At 40.5% G+C, this 17,639-nt stretch overlaps 1 long non-coding RNA gene across 1 annotated transcript in view; it reads right to left on the bottom strand.

Moving 5' to 3' along the window:
* The window catches only part of LOC100940126 (uncharacterized), a 37,214-nt gene extending 22,865 nt beyond the window's left edge, over positions 1-14,349 (bottom strand). The window contains exon 1 of the long non-coding RNA XR_152583.4: positions 13,945-14,349. This is a non-coding gene — a long non-coding RNA (uncharacterized LOC100940126). The remainder of the gene's footprint in view (positions 1-13,944) is intronic.
* Between the last annotated feature and the right edge of the window lie 3,290 nt (positions 14,350-17,639).

Here is a 17,639-nt window from a genome sequence, read left to right on the forward strand (position 1 = left end):
TTGGTCAGGCTGGTCTCAAATTCCTGACCTCGTGATGTGCCCGCTTTGGCCTCCCAAAGTGCTGGGATTACAGGCATGAGCCACCGCACCCGGCCAAGACTACAATTTTTTTTTTTCAGGTAACTTACTCCTCTCCAGGTATCCTATGTTGACGTCAACAACCAACATATTATATTTCCCTGCATATGTCATTGTTCAGGGATGACCATGGGCCTTTACAAGAGCCAGTAAACATGAAATTCAGAATATTGGTTCAGATATATTCTTTTCCCCATTAAAATAAATTATAAAAACACACAGCACTAAGAGTTACTGGACGTTATCTTGCAAGCACTAGGGAGAATCAGACTTGGGATAAAGCTGACACCTTAAAGGCCGAAGTAGAGGGAAGAAAAACAATGCCCTCCCCCCCCCTTGATAATATTATTAAGCCTCTACACCACGTTCTGAAGCCCAACTTAGCTTTGTTTTACAGCAATGTAAACTAATTGGCCCCTTTGAATAATAAGGTAATTTAAGACAGGTTTTCAGTTTTTTGGGTTTTTTTGTTTGTTTGTTTTGAGAAGGAGTCTGGCTCTGTCGCCCAGGCTGTAGTGCAATGGCACCGTCTTGACTCACTGCAACCTCCGCCTCCCAGATTCAAGCAATTCTCCTGCCTCAGCCTCACGAGTAGCTGGGATTGCAGGCGCCCACCACCACACCTGCCTAATTTTTGTATTTTTGGTAGAGACGGGGTCTCGCCACGTTGGTCAGGCTGGTCTCGATCTCCTGACCTCAGGTGATCCTCCCACCTCAGCCTCCCAAAGTGCTGGGAGGACAAGCATGAGCCACCATGCCTGGCCAGTTTTCAGTTATTTATAACAACATAAAGTGCTAACTAATAAAGATCTAACAGATCCAGAAAAAAAATATTAAAACTCTAATCAAGAAGCACATTGTCAAAGACTAAATAAAGCATTTTTTGGCTTATAATTTTATATAGTACTCATCACCAGGCCACCCAGGCTCTGTGACAAATGAGCAAGTATGATAATTTAGAACAAGACACCATACCATTTCTCAGGTTCTGCCTGCAAAAGACCTTTCTTACTTTTTTATCTTCTTCTTTTTTTTAAATCTCTGAACAAAACTGGAATCAGGATTAGATGCAATTTTCTCTTTCATTCAGGGCCCAGATGGCAGATTGCAAGAACTTAATTTCTGGTCTCTTGGTAGAAATTTGAGGACTGTCAGCTCTTAAGATTTTAAGTAATTCTGTTAAGTGACTATAAGCTCTGAGGTTTGAGAACTGTGCTGTCTTCAGTTTTGTGGTTGTTGTGTTGTTTTGTTTTGTTTTTAATCATTGTAACATATCTCAATATTCATAGGCCATCCTTGGAGAAAATTGGCAGGGCTCTCCCCTGTGTCTGACAACACGGATTTGTGTACAAGCCAAAGATCCCCACGGATCTGAATTGGAGCAGCTGGAGCTTCTAAGGACTGGTGTGATGGAGCTCAGTGAACATTTGGGGAACTGTACCATGAGATGTTTCCTTGAGAGAGGCTTGAGAATAGAAGAATGATGACACAGCAGAGGCAGACCAGGGTCCAGAGGAATGTAGGTTGTCCATGGTACTCTGGAGAGACTTTTAAAGCTCACAGATTCAATGCACCGTAGGGTTGCGTGTGGGGCAGCAGGCAACATGCTAAAATGGTCACCAAGATTTCCTGCCTCCTCACCCTCCTCACCCCCCTCTCTGTACACACCCTGCAGGATCCCCAGTACTGTTAATGTGATGAATGTTTCCCCCGTGATTCCATTATGTAATATGGCACAGGTGACTATAAGAAAGAAGGATTATTGAGATGTACATAACCCAATGACCTGAAAGCCTTAAAAGCAGGGAGTTTTCCCTAGCTAGTGGCAGAAGGGAAGATCAGAGACTAGGAGCATCAGAGGGATTTGCTTTATCATTGCAGGTCTGCAAATGGAGGGGCTACATGGCAGGGAATGTGAGCAGGATCTGGTTGCTGAGAGCAGCCCCAGCTGACAACCAGCAAGGAGATGGAAATCCTAGTCCTGCAACTGCAACCAAGGGAATTCTGCTAACAACAAGCATAAACTGAAAAGTTGATTTTTCTCTAGAGCCTCCAGACAAGAACTCAGCCCAACTGACACCCTGATTTTGGCCTTGAGTTCATCCTGCACAGAGAACCCCGCCTTGCCATGCTGGACTTTGACTTATAGAACTGTGGGCTAATAAGTGGGTGCTGTTTTAAGCCTCTAAATTTGTGGTAACTTGTTACACAGCAATAGATAATGAATGAATCTCTCAAATCAAAACAGTAAACAGAGGAAACTATTTTGGCAGGAACAGTGAAGAATGAATGCAAGGAGGTACAGCCACATGTAGGAAACCTACTGAAATCATCTGGGGTTTCCATGCATAATAAGAACCAGTGGCAAATGGTAACATAGTTCAGACCTGCACATTTTGATACTAATCATATTACTGAGTTGGAGAGGAAAGGTTATCAACACAGAAGATGTATAAAAATCACATGGAAAGGGATATCATCTTCATAACGTCCAAAGCTCAGCCCTTATGCAGTGTTGGTGGCAACACCGGGAATGAATAACTGATTTATAATTGTATTTGTAACTCAGCCAAGTGAGTATAAATTTTTTGGCTATACAGATATATATATATGTGTGTGTATATATGGGTGTATATATGGGTGTGTGTATATATATATTTTATATATATACATATGTTTTTGACAGATATTTACTAATGATGGGACAAATATGTAAGAAGAACCTTGAGACTTACTGCCAGATTCCTAGCTCAGCAAATGGTCCCATGCATGTGGGTTAAGAAATCAGAGGTGATAGGATAAGCTAATTTTTATGTTTCTTGGTTTTCACATTAGCCCCTCTATCAATTGTTTTCTGGTTTTGTTTTTATTTCTATTGAGTGATCTTGAACTATTTTCACCAGCTAGAGATTGACAGATTAAATGACAGACAAATAGACAGACAGAGGCAGCTTTGTTGTTTACTAAAGAATTGTATCTGATTATGTACAGCTTTCTACATGTGAATCTTCAAGCCTTATTTTAAAGAATAAAGTGCAGCTGTCATTCACAAAAAGTTTTATTAATAGGTATCATTTTTAAAAGCAGTTATAGATTCACAGCAAAATTGGGTGGAAAGTGCAGAGATTTTCTATATATCCCTGCCCCTACCCATACACAGCCTCCCCCACTATCAACATCCTCCACCAGAATGGTACATTTGTTAGAACTGATGAACCGATATTGACACATCATTATCAACCAAGGTTTATAGTTTAGACTAGGTGTTGTGCATTCTATGAGTTTGGACAAATGTATAATGACATATGTCCACCACTGTAGTATGATAAAAAACAGTTTCACTGCCCTAAATATCCTCTGTGCTCCACCTGGTGCTCCTCCAAACCCCTAGCACCCACGACTTTTTTGTACAGTCTCCATAGTTTCACCTTTTCAAGAATTTCATCTAATTGGAATCATACAGCTTCTTTTACTTAGTAATATGCATGTCAGTTCCCTCCATGTCTTTTCATGGCTTCATAGCTCATTTCTTTTTAGCACTGAATAATATTCCATTGATTGCGTGTATATCTTGGTTGTTGCCAAGTTTTGACAATTATGAATAAAGGTTTAATAAACATATGTGTGTAGGTTTTTGTGTGGACCTAAGTTTTCAGTTCCTTTAGGAAATACCAACGAGTGCAATTGCTGGATCTTATGGTAAGAGTGTGTTTCGTTTTGTAAGAAACTGTCAACTTGCTTTCCAAAGTTGGGGTACCATTTTGCATTCCCAACAGCAACGAATGAGAGTTCCTGTTGCTTCACATCCTCACCAGCATTTGGTGTTGTCATTGTTCTGGATTTTGGCCATTCTAATAGGCGTGAAGTGATATCGCATTGTTATTTTTAGTTTGCCTTTCCCTAAGGAGATGTAATGTGGAGCATCAATTCATATGTTTATTTGCCATCTGTATGTCTTTTTTGGTGAGGTGTGTGTTCAGATCTGTTGCCCATTTTTTAATTGGGCTGTTTAATCAGGTTGCTTAATTGGGTTGTTAAGTTTTTAAGAGCTCTTTGTATATTTTGGATTGCAGTCCTTCACCACATATGTCTTTTGCAAATATTTTCTTCCAGTTTGTGGCTTATCTTTTCATTCTTTTGACACTGTCTACTGTCTTTTGCAGAGCAGATATTCTTTTTTTTTTTTTCTTTTTAGGGATGGGGCCTCACTCTGTCACCCAGGCTAGAGTGCAGTGATGCAATCATGGCTCACTGCAGCCTAGACCTCTGGGGCTCAAGCAACTCTCCCACCTCAGCCTCCCATGTAGCTGGTACTACAGGCATGTGCCACCACACCTGGCTTTTTTTTGTTGTTATTTGTAGAGACAGGGTCCATGATGTTGCCCAGGCTGGTCTGAAACTCCTGGGCTAAAGTGATCATCCTGCCTCAGCCTCTCAAAGTATTGGGATTACAGGTATGAGCCACTGTGCCCAGCCAAAATTATTCATTTTAACGAAATCCAGCTCATCAGTTCTTTCTTTCATGGATCATGCCTTTGGTGTTCTATCTAAAAAGTCTTCATCAAACCCAAGGTCATCAAGATTTTTCTCCTGTTACCTTCTAGTAGTTTTATAGTTTTGTATTGTACCTTTAGGTCTATGATACATTTTGAGTTAATTTTCATGAAGAGGTGAAAGTCTGTGTCTAGGTTCATTTTTTGGTATGTGAATGTCCGGTTGTTTCGGCACCATTTGTTGAAACACAAAACACTTTTCCTTTCCCTACCAACCCAAAGAAGACAAAAGTGGGGTGCCCTAGTGGTGGGGAGGACGCATCTGTGGAGACAGTCTCAGATTTGTCATATATGAGCTGAGACTTTAGACAAGTTTACTCACATTAATTCCTCCCCTGTACGTTTTGTAGAGGGATTAAATGATGCACTGCACATAAAACATACAGTATTCCATGGAAAAACAGATGTGGAATTGATAGGTATTTTATTTCAGCCAAGCCATTTAACCTCTGTGCCTTTTTCTTAATCTTTAAAAAGGTAGTGGTAGTATGAGTAGCCATCAATGGAAATGAGAGAAAGCATGCAGGGTGTGTAGTCAGCAGTGAGTACTGCGTGAACAGCAGCCCTCCCATCCGGGACCAATATAGGGATTACCACCTGACAGAAGTTGTGTGATTCTGTGATTGTTAAAACTTACACTTTTTTTTTTTAGATGGCCCACTCTGTCGCCCAGGCTGGAGTGCAGTGGTGCAATGTCCGCTCACTATAACCTCTACCTCTCAGGTTCAAGCGATTCTCTTGCCTCAGCCTCCGAGTAGTTGCGATTACAGGCACACACCACCATGCCCGGCTAATTTTTTTGTATTTTTAGTAGAGACAGGGTTTCACCATGTTGGTCAGGCTGGTCTCAAACTCCTGACCTGAGGTGATCTGCCCGCCTTGGCCTCTCAAAGTGCTAGGATTACAGGCATAAGCCAAAGCCCCCAGCCAAAACTTATACTTTTTTTTTTTCAGTAATATTAAGGGTCTTTAATTAGGTACTGCTCATTTGAGGCAGTGTCCCATTTTTCACTGTCTTGGTTAGAAAAATACAGTGACCTTTGTTTATTTGTTTGTGAATTGATGAATCACAATTGAGTTTAAGATCATTGCAGTTCCCCACTCATGGACTGGTACCTCCTGATACACACATCGAAGACTTTGACATCCAGTCAACATCGAGAAAAACTGCTGTGGAAAGTTCACATGGATTCTGAAGACACCATCCATTCTGGATTTTGACACGTGGTTTGACATAATAATTTCTACTCCACAATAAACCAAATCTTATTCATTCCTCCCTGAAGCCATATGCACTTACTAGGCCATAGGTGGCCAGAAGGTACAAGGCCTCTCTAACCACAGAAAATCTCCATCAAGACTTCTGTGAGATCTGACCTGGGTGCTGAATAGTTCCAGTATTCTAGCACAATGCAAGGCACTCATTTGACACTCAATGTAAGTTTTTTGAATAAATGGCATTTTCAAACTTTGCGGGTTAGTTATAGATAACTCTATATCTATTTTATATATTATTGGAATTCTGACAGTGACTACATTCAAATTAGCAAGATAATCTCTATGCTTCTTTCTCACTTCATCCTTTTGTACTGTTAGAAGTAGTATTATCTAGAGTCTGACCAAAATAATACCTCTAACTGGACTGGTGCTTAACAACTCCTCTCAGGGGTCTTTGAAACTTTTTAAAATGAGTGGCCCAATTGTATTCGTGTTCTACTGCTGTTATAACAAATTACCAAAAACTACATGGCTTAAAACAACCAGAAGTATCCTCTTACAGCTCTGGAGGTCACGAGTCTAAAATCAAGGTGTTGACAGGGCTATGCTCCCTCTGGAGGCATCAGGGTACAATTTATTTCCTTTTCCTTGCAGGACTTCTAGAAGCAGCTGCATTCCTTGACTCATGGTCCCCTTCTCACATCACTTCAACCTCTTACTTCCATCATCATATCTCCTACTACTGATTCAGGTCCTCCTGCCTCCCTCTTTTAAAGACCCCTGCAATGACATTGGCTCATCTGGATAATCCAGGATAATCTCATCTTAAAATTCTTGACCATATCTGCAAAGTCCCCTTTACTATATAAGATGACATATTCATGAGTCTCAAGCATCAGGGCATGAACATCTTTGGGTGGCCACTATAACAGCCTACTACATCAATGATTTCTCAATTCATCTAAAATATGTATTGACAGATTGACTATCTAAAATGTACAAGGCACACTTGGGTATTGTCAGGATCATAAGGATAAGACCAAGTTCCCAATCTTAAAGAATTTATTACCTAATAAAGCAAAATAAGATACATTCATAAATGACTCTCAGTTTAAAGGTTCATATAGGCAAGCACAAGGGACAGAACAATACGGCTCTCAGAGCCCAATACAGGAAATTAAGTAGGACACTAAATTCAGAAAGTGCCAAAAGTTAAGGTTGTCATGGCAACATGAACTCAGCAACACAGCAAAACCTGTTCATCAAAAGTATACACTTAACAGTTTTTCACAATTATGATCTGCTGAAAGAGCAGCTTTCATTCAATGATCCAGAACCCCTTACAACTATGGATTAGCTCTTGTTCTGTGGCTATAAGATAAGAAATTGTTTCACTAACCAAACTCAATTTCACAAATATTTAGATGTCATCGACTATGTGTGAGACGTGTAAGACAAGAAGCTAAGGTCTGAGGGCATGAAAAGATAGACAAGACATCATTCTTGATCCCAAGGAACTTTTCATCCAGGGCTATGGGCATGCAAATTATGGTAGGGCAAGTCCACTAAGCAGAAAATTGCTAAGGAAGGTAAAGGGATGAGAGGGGTCAGACGGCTGGAGGAGAAGAAAATTCTCCTAGATTGTGTGGCATTTGAAATAGGCTTCAAATGATGAATGGGATATTTGCAAGGAAGTGGTACAGTGAGAACAGCCAAATAAAAGATCCAAAGCTGGAAAGAGCAAGGCATGTAGGGAAACAGTAGCAGTCTGGCTGAAATAAAGACTACAGGAAAGAGTCAAGTTGCTTGAAATGTGAGATTCTTATTCGTCTTATAAAGCCAGGGCCTGGAATGATATGTAGTAATGTATTTAGCAGATAGCAGTGTTTTTCATAAAGACATTACCAAATTTAAAAGATCAAAGGCCTCTTTCCTCTGTCTACTTTCCCTGATTCCCTACTGTAAAAATTTACTTTCAGAAAACCTCATATCTGATTTTCTCAAACTTCTTACAGTCCATGCCGTTTTGTGGCCTATATTGTTCCCCCGAAATGCAAGGCAAAAGTTATATCCATTTTCAAATAAGGAGACTGAAAATCAGAGGTAAATTTCTCAAGTTTACACAAGGAAGGCAGTGGTGACGCAGCTTATCTGTGCAACTAAAAACCCCAAGCCACTTTTTTTTACTTTGTTGACCTTATCACACTGTATTGCAATTGCTTGTTTGAATGTCTCTCTCTCCCAAGTTAAACTGTAAGGATCTTTTGGATAAGATTCCTATCTTGCTCAATTTTGTATTTTTTTTTTTTTTTGAAATGGAGTCTCGCTCTGTTGCCCAGGCTGGAGTACAGTGGCATGATCTCGGATCACTGCAAGCTCCACCTCCCGGGTTCACGCCATTCTGCTGCCTCAGCCTCCCGAGTAGCTGGGACTACAGGTGCATGCCACCACGCCTGGCTAATTTTTTGTATTTTTTTAGTAGAGATGGGGTTTCACCATGTTAGCCAGGATGGTCTCGATCTCCTGACCTCGTGATCCACCTGCCTCAGCCTCCCAAAGTGCTGGGATTACAGGCGTGAGCCACCGCGCCCAGCAATTTTGTATTCTTAGAATCTAATTCGACAAATGACACAGAGCCAGACCCATGTAAGTTTTGTCAAATAAAGAATTATGGATTTTAGGCAAGCAGTTACTGAAGACACAGAGTTCTTTTCTTTGTGAAAATATAGCAGTAATGTCAATTGTATGACCTGTTATAGCAAACACTTAGTTGGTTTTATTCATCACTTGGCTATTTATAAAAATACAAAAATAGGTATGAACTTCATGGATGTCTCTTCTCTCATGTTAATTCACACTTGCATCTTTCTCTTTTTCTTTTCTGCCCAAAACTTGTTCCCAGCAATACCGAAAAAAATAAAATAATCTCCAATCCTGCTGGTATCCTTGGAGGACAAGACAAAAGTCTAGCTTCCTTGCCAATTGCGTTGTTATGGCCCATGGTCCAGAGACCCCACATCAAACTTCTCTGTAACTTGTGACACCACAGGGCACCATCGGCCTCTCAGCATCCTGTTTGAGCGGGTGCCCAGTGAAACTTTGGCCTGGATTGCGGCTTCCCTCAGCCTTTCTGTCCTCTCCCGGAAGCTTTTTATCATCTAAGAGCACTGCAATGACCATTTCCTTTTTCTAATTAGGATAAGAGAAAATCATTTGCTCTTTGGCTATTACTTGGCCTGACCCCACTAAACCCCCCAATCTCCTTTATCCTGAATTTTCATCCCATGAGTTTATGTACTCTGCCTAGTGCTTTTTCTATAAGAACTGTTATATTAAGCATTTCTCAAGAGACACATTACCTACTCTTCATGCGTGGCCCTTCCCTGGTTCTAGTTTCCAAGTATTGGAAAGACTGCCAGCATCTCTTCAAAGCTACAAAGTAGAAACCTTGGAATAGTATTGAATTTATCTCCTAGCCCATACTCAGAATGCTAAATTAGTTGCCAAGTTCTGCCAATGTTTTCTGTAACAAATTTTTCATAACTACCCCTTCCCTTCTATCCCTCGCTCACTACAGCTTTGTTGAGTTTCTTATATTTTCCCAACACTCTTTGCCTTTAGACTAGCCTTATTACTGCTGACGAAGGTATTTTCTCCACGTTCTGCTATAAATTGGGGGCTATTTCACTCTTAAACCATAATGGAATCGCACAGGCCTTTCGATCACATCAAAAGTCTTTACCGTGTGCTTCATCAAGATGCTAGGAGTTACTGGAATTCTTAGCCTCCTCCCAAAACTCTCCCTCCCTTGACAGGATTATCTCCTTAATGATCCCACCCCACTCTGCTCTTTTAAGTTTTTTCTTCTGCTTCTCCATTCACTTAAATTGTTTTAGAAATTCTCTCCTTCCTTGGAGCCTTGCTAGGTAGATCCTGTACTATCAGGAAAAATTGATTTGGTAGGTCAGCATCGCCTTCAAAATACAGGCACAATCTCTATTTCCACTGCTACCCCTGGGACAGGCCACCGTCACATCTTTCTAGGACTGCAGCAATCAGTTCTATAGGTCTCCCTGTCTGCCCCTCTGTCCATCCTCAATACAGCAGCTCCACTAACCCTTTTAAAAATCAAATCAAATCACTTTACTCCTCCACTTAAAATCCAAAATGGTTCCCCCAAGTTACTCATAGTAAAGTCCTGTCCAGCCTACACAGGCCCATGTAGTCCAGCCCTCTTCCCTCCCTGAGCTGGCATCATACTCTCTCCTTCCGCAATCCACTCCCACCACAAAGGCCTGGCCTCATACTTGCCAGGCATTTGCCAGCCGTCCTGCTTGGGGCACTGCTTTCCCTTCCATCCACTCCTTCAGATCATTGTTCAAATGCCATCCCACTCATCCATGAGTAAAGCCTACCCTGATGTCCCACCTAACAATGCAATTCATCCCCTTTCCATGCTTTGTTTTTCTCCTTGGCACTGATCACCACCTCATATACTAAGAATGGTTAATTTGCTCACTGTCCCTATGTGCTAAAAATTGAGTACCCTGAGGGCAAGAAGTTTTATCTCTTTTGCTCATAAAACAGTGACAAGAACAATAGCTGGCACACAGCAATTTCTCAATGCAAACTCGTTGAATGAATGAACTCAAAATATTAATTTACTACAGGTTTTCTATTTGGCCATTGTTACTATTCAAACTTCATAGAGTTACAGAACATTTGGCCATTGTTACTATTTGGCCATTGTTACTATTCAAACTTCATAGAGATACAGAACATATAAAACACAGCCTCTGCAGTGCAGAGGGCACATTCAATGCTTTAACTTTCCAATGTTTTGCTCATAAGCAGCAAAACCATATTGCTTTTTTTTTTCTGTGGTCACCAACAATGCATTTGCTGCCTTCAGAACCTAAAGGGTGCCTCTCAAACACTAGACCCACATCTAGGAGTCCAGTCTACAAAACTAGACACAGTTCAAAATGCAGCAAGAAGAGGCAGACATTATTGTAAAAGAATAATGAGGGCCAGGCTCGGTGGCTCACGCCTGTAATCCCAGCATGCTGGGAGGCTGAAGCGGGCGGATCATAAGGTCAGGAGTTCAAGATCAGCCTGGCTAAAATCCTGAAACCCCATCTCTACTAAAAATACAAAAATTAGCCGGGCATGGTGGCACGTTTCTGTAATCCCAGCTACTCAGGAGGCTGAGGCAGGAGAATCACTTGAACCTGGGAGAGGGAGGTTGCAATGAGCTGAGATCAAGCCACTGCACTCCAGCTTGGGCAACAGAGTGAGACTTCATCTCAAAAAAATAAAAAATAAAAAATAGAAATAATGAGAAAATGGCTGCCTTATATGGTAAGAAAATGTTGTGTCTAATGGTCTTGTTTACAAATCCTAGGACCTTATAAATGGAAGAGTCCGGATCTTTTTTAAGATCCTAGTTACCCAGGATATTTTTAAATATCACCTAGTTGATAAAGGTTGAGATCACCCATTGCTGCAATCCCAGAGACACCCTCCAGACCCCCAAAAAAGGCCAGATACTCGGTTTATATAACCACTGGGATACAAGATTCGATTAAAAAACACTCTTGGGACTTGAAAAGGAGTTCCGAATGTGAAATGTTACACCTGTTGTCTTGTATTTGAATTTCCATTATTTGTATAAAATGTTTTCCTTCCTTTTCAAGAAATAAATAAGAGTCTTAATCCCTTGGCTGAGAAATCCTGTCATAAAACAATACTTTGCCAGCGTTCGCCCCTCCGTGTGAAGTGGCAGAGATGATGAGATGATCTCCGCAGCTCGGCGGGCCTGCGGGTGAGGGGGCCGCCATAAGGCGACCACTCAAGAAAATGCTGGAGCAAACAGATGGGGCCTCCGCTGTGCCCCGAAGGCGAACAGTCCCGGCCCTGCTGGACCCGGGCGGAGCGCATTCCAGAGTCCTGCGTGCCTCCTTGACAATGCCCTGCCCCTGGCTTCCCAGACTTCAGACCTTCCCCTCCTTGATCTCTGGCACCGTGGAGGAATCGAAGAGAAAGAGGGTCCCCAGGGAGAGCGCATTTCAATCCTGTCTGGCTGTGTAGATAAAAGCCAACACCTGCTGGCGCAGCGAGGTGCGCCTGGAGCCGGTACTATCGGGGCCTCACAGGTGTGAAGACCGCAGCGGAGGGCCGAGCTCGGGGGAAGCCGTGGCCGCGGAGTGCCTGGTGCAAGCTGAGAGCGGGCGAGCGCTGCCGTTGTTCACACACAGGCTTCATCCTAGTGCTCTCAAAAAAAAAGAGAGCTTCACCAACATGTTCCCACGTGTAATGTACCAGCTCTGCCCATATGGGTGTCATCATAGGACTTTATTACTAATTTCAATTGTGGTGTTCCACTTCTGAAAATGCTATTTGGTCAAAAGTTTAGATTTTAAATACTCACAGAGAAACATACAAAATTGCTCCGTGCAGCATTGTAATTATAGCAACAAAAAACATGGAAAACAATATCCATCAATAGAGTTAGTTTAAAACATTATGTCACGAACATGTAATGGAATAATCTGTGGCTTATAAAAACCAAACATGGAAAGATGTCCATGATAGAGTAAATTTGAAACCTAAATTGCAACGCAGTATCCGTGCTGTATGATCTCATTTGTTAAAATATGTAAATGTGTTCATCTTTCCTTAGAGAAATATCTGCAAGAATATTCACAAACTACCTCAAGGGATTGTGGGACTCTTAATTTTCTATTTCATATATTCCTGTATGATTTAAAAGTTTGCAACAAGCATGTCCTATTTATATAAACAAAAAGCACATTCAAGCGTGCGTATGTGTTGTGTGTGTGTGTGCTTGTGTGTGTGCGCGCGTGTGTGTGTAATTAAGTTTCCAAGCTTCAGGCATAATGAAATCCAAAGTAATAAATGATACAGAGTAGTGATAATTAATTTGTTATTAATTATATCTGTAGAACAGACTTATATTGTGCCTTTTATCACTTCATAAGAAATACATGACACTAAAATTAGAAAATTGAGGTCATTTATAGGAAAACAATTTTTCTTCTGAATAAAAAGCACCTGCAACTATCTATTGTTAACTCCAATTACTCCCTCTAACAAATAAGTGAAAACGTAGCTGATAATGTAAATATAATACAAATTTAGGTGAAAACTGCAGTCTCTATGGAAATATCCTCTTTCTCCACACTCCCTCTCTTCTTACCCCACTCACCACCCACTCCCCCACCTAAACTCAGGCTCCAATACCTGAAAACCATCTCTTTTCACTTTCTTGTTTGTTCCTAAAGGATGGTGGCATCAGGTTGTAAATCACCACAAAGAACACTCTTAGTGATATCCCAAAATTTATCATTCCTAGCTTTTCTAAGATTACTTATGAGAATGCTCACTGTGAAAGAAAAACATAGCCCGGCAAGTACATTTCCAGGCATTTAGACCTGGTTCTTGCTGCAAAATGTAGTGAGCAAGGAAAACAACTTTAAGACCAATAAAAATTAAAATAAAATAAAATTCTCATTACGTCTCTTATAAAAGACATGAGAAATGACTTAAAATTCTAACTGGTTATTCTATGTTTAGAAAGGACCAAATTACAAAGGTTAGTCTATTTTTTGTTAAAGTGCACTTGTAGCAACCTCTCCATAGATGATAAATTTAAATGAACATTTCTCTGCTGCCATCTCGTGGATTATTTAGGTAATGTACTCAAAGGCAAAGGCAAATCTAAAGTCCTTCCCACTAAAATTTTACCGGATGTGAAAAGTCATATTGATTACTTAGTCATTTATTTGACAGAACAAAACATAACTTAATGTATATAGCATGCTACATATAACATATTAAACCTCATCCTAAGAACAAGGTTTAAGATCTTTTCACTTTTAAATGTTGTTAACCTTAATAGAGAAAACAAAATGCTTTTGCAATTGCATAAGCAATAATTACTACAAAAGACATTATATCTCTATGCAATAATCACTAAAAGTAAGGAGATCACACCATTGCACTCCAACCTGGGAGACAAGGGCAAAACTCCATCTCAAAAAAAAAAAAGATAAGAAACAGGTCACTGCTTTACCTTTGGTTGTAATTTAGATGGTTCTGTGGGAAGAGAAGGGTGTTCACAATGCACAATACACAATGTTGGCATTATCTCGACTTCAGAGGTGCTCTCCTCTGCAAAGGCTGGGACCAGAGAAGGATGGGAAAGGGGCCATCCCTGGTCAGATTCTGAACATGGTCCCAGTAGCAAATGCTACTGTGATGAGAGGGGATATGTTTAATAAGTGGCTGTCACACCCACTACCAGGCAGTGTTAATGATTCATGCTGCACTTTCCAAACCGTTCCTGGATCTTCAGATATTCCTTGGAGTAACCAAGTTTTAGAGTCAGCAATAAACCCAGAAAGGAATAAAGGGGGGAAAAAGTAGAAATCCTTGTCAGTCATAATGCATGCATTGGCGAATCAAGGAAAAAAACTGGAAAAAAATTTTGTCTACCTATCCCCTCAATTATTTCCGTAATGAATCAGAAATGTATAAAAATTTTCCATTTGGGAAGAATTTTCAATTCTGTATGAGAAATTTCAAATCTTTTTGAGGCACTTCAAGTTTGTTCTTCAGAAGCCCATGAACACGATCTAAGAGTTGTATTTCTTTTTTTTATATATACTTTAAGTTCTAGGGTACATCTGCACAACATGCAGGTTTGTTACATACGTACACATGTGCTATGTTGGTGTGCTGCACCCATTAACTCATCATTTACATTAGGTATATCTCCTAACGCTATCCCTCCCCCATCCCCCCACCCCACAACAGGCCCCCTTGTGTGATGTTCCCCTTCCTGTGTCCATGTGTTCTCATTGTTCAATTCCCACCTATGAGTGAGAACATGCGGTGTTTGGTTTTCTGTCCTTGCGATAGTTTGCTGAGAATGATGGTTTCCAGCTTCATCCATGTCCCTACAAAAGACGTGAACTCATCATTTTTTATGGCTGCACAGTATTCCATGGTGTATATGTGCCACATTTTCTTAATCCAGTCTATCATTGTTGGACATTTGGGTTGGTTCCAAGTCTTTGCTATTGTGAATAGTGCTGCAATAAATATACGTGTGCATGTGTCTTTATAGCAGCATGACTTATAATCCTTTGGGTATACACCCAATAATTGGATGGCTGGGTCAAATGGTATTTCTAGTTCTAGATCCCTGAGGAATCGCCACACTGTCTTCCACAATGGTTGATCTAGTTTACAGTCCCACCAGCAGTGTAAAAGTGTTCCTATTTCTCCACATCCTCTCCAGCACCTGTTGTTTCCTGACTTTTTAATGATCGCCATTCTAACTGGTGTGAGATGGTATCTCATTGTGGTTTTGATTTGCATTTCTCTGATGGCCAGTGATGATGAGCATTTTTTCATGTGTCTGTTGGCTGCATAAATGTCTTCTTTTGAGAAGTGTCTGTTCATATCCTTCGCCCACTTTTTGATGGGGTTGTTTCTTTCTTGTAAATTTGTTTGAGTTCTTTGTAGATTCTGGATATTAGCCCTTTGTCAAATGAGTAGATTGCAAAAATTTTCCCCCATTCTGTAGGTTGCCTGTTCACTCTGATGGTAGTTTCTTTTGCTGTGCAGAAGCTCTTTAGTTTAATTAGATCCCATTTGTCAATTTAGGCTTTTGTTGTTATTGTTTTTGGTGTTTTAGACATGAAGTCCTTGCCCGTGCCTATGTCCTGAATGGTATTGCCTAGGTTTTCTTCTAGGGTTTTTATGGTTTTAGGTCTAGCATTTAAGTCTTTGATCCATCTTGAATTAATTTTTGTATAAGGTGTAAGGAAGGGATCCAGTTTCAGCTTTCTATATATGGCTAGCCAGTTTTCCCAGCACCATTTATTAAATAGGGAATCCTTTCCCCATTTCTTGCTTTTGTCAGGTTTGCCAAAGATCAGATAGTTGTAGATGTGTGGTATTATTTCTGAGGGCTCTGTTCTGTTCCATTGGTCTATATCTCTGTTTTGGTACAAGTACCATGCTGTTTTGGTTACTGTAGCCTTGTAGCATAGCTTGAAGTCAGGTAGCATGATGTCTCCAGCTTTGTTCTTTTGGCTTAGGATTGTCTTGGCAATGCAGGCTCCTTTTTGCTTCCATATGAACTTTAAAGTAGTTTTTTGAACTTTAAAGTAGTTTTTTAAAAACAGTAGTTTTTAAAGTAGTTTTTTGAACTATAAAGTAGCTTGATGGGGATAGCACTGAATCTATAAATTACCTTGGGCAGTATGGCCATTTTCACAATATTGATTCTTCCTATCCATGAGCATGGAATGTTCTTCCATTTGTTTGTGTCCTCTTTTATTTCATTGAGCAGTGTTTTGTAGTTCTTCTTGAAGATGTCCTTCACATCCCTTTTAAGTTGGATTCCTAGGTATATTATTCTCTTTGAAGCAATTGTGAATGGGAGTTCACTCATGATTTGGCTCTCTGTTTGTCTGTTATTGGTGTATAAGAATGCTTGTGATTTTTGCACATTGATTTTGTATCCTGAGACTTTGCTGAAGTTGCTTATCAGCTTAAGGAAATTTTGGGCTGAGACATTGGGGTTTTCAAAATATACAGTCATGTCATCTGCAAACAGGGACAATTTGACTTCCTCTTTTCCTAATTGAATACCCTTTATTTCTTTCTCCTGCCTGATTGCCCTGACCAGAATTTCCAACACTATGTTGAATAGGAGTGGTGAGAGAGGGCTTCCCTGTCTTGTGCCAGTTTTCAAAGGGAATGCTTCCAGTTTTTGCCCATTCAGTATTTCTACACTCATTGTCCCACTACCACCTTTGAGCAGGTTGCTACTCAGGCATAATATATACAATAAATCCCTTTTAAAGAAAAATGGGAGGCCAGGTGCAGTGGCTCATGTTTGTAATCTCAGCACTTTGGGAAGCTGAGGCGTGTGGATCACCTGAGATTAGGAGTTTGAGACCAGCCTGGCCAACTTGGTGAAACCCCGTCTCTACTAAAAATACAAAAAATTAGCCGAGTGTGGTGGCACGCACCTGTAATCCCAACTACTCAGGAGACTGAGGCCAGAGAATTGCTTGAACCCCAGAGGCGGGGGTTGCAGTGAGATGAGATCACATCATCCAGCCTGGGCAACAAGAGCCTGGGCAACAAGAGCGAAACTCCATCTCAAAAAAAAAAAAAAAAAAAAAGGGAAAGCAGAGCGCTGCTGCTGTGTGCTCTCAGTTGGATATTTCTTTACCTTTGGTTGTAATTTAGATGGTTCTGTGGTAAGAGAAGGGTGTTGGCCTAACAGATCATGTCTTCTGAGCTAGATCCTGGCCTCCAAGATTCTATTTCTCTATTAGATTCTAGAACCTAAGTTTGGAAGGCTTCGACATGGAATATTGGATACTCCAAGAGTAGAGCCTGGGATTGGTAGAGTTAGGGGGAAAAAATAGAACACCCAGTTAAATTAAAATTTCAGAAACACAACAAACAATTGGGACATATTTACCCTAAAAAGATCCTTGTTATTTATCTGAAAGTCAAATTTCTAATGGACATCCTGAATTTTATCTAGTAACCCCATATAAATTTTCTCCTTCCCCAAAGTACTGTTGATGCCAGTTAAAGAAAATGGATATTGTAACTAGGAAAAATAGACTGGTTCTCTTTCTAACATAAAGTTATTTTTTAATCATTAAGATAAAATAGCAGCATGGTGGCTCACACCTGTAATCCCAGAACTTTGGGAAGCCCAGGCAGGAGGATTGC

Source organism: Pongo abelii, chromosome 7, assembly GCF_028885655.2.
Source record: "Pongo abelii isolate AG06213 chromosome 7, NHGRI_mPonAbe1-v2.0_pri, whole genome shotgun sequence".
Lineage (NCBI taxonomy): Eukaryota > Metazoa > Chordata > Mammalia > Primates > Hominidae > Pongo > Pongo abelii.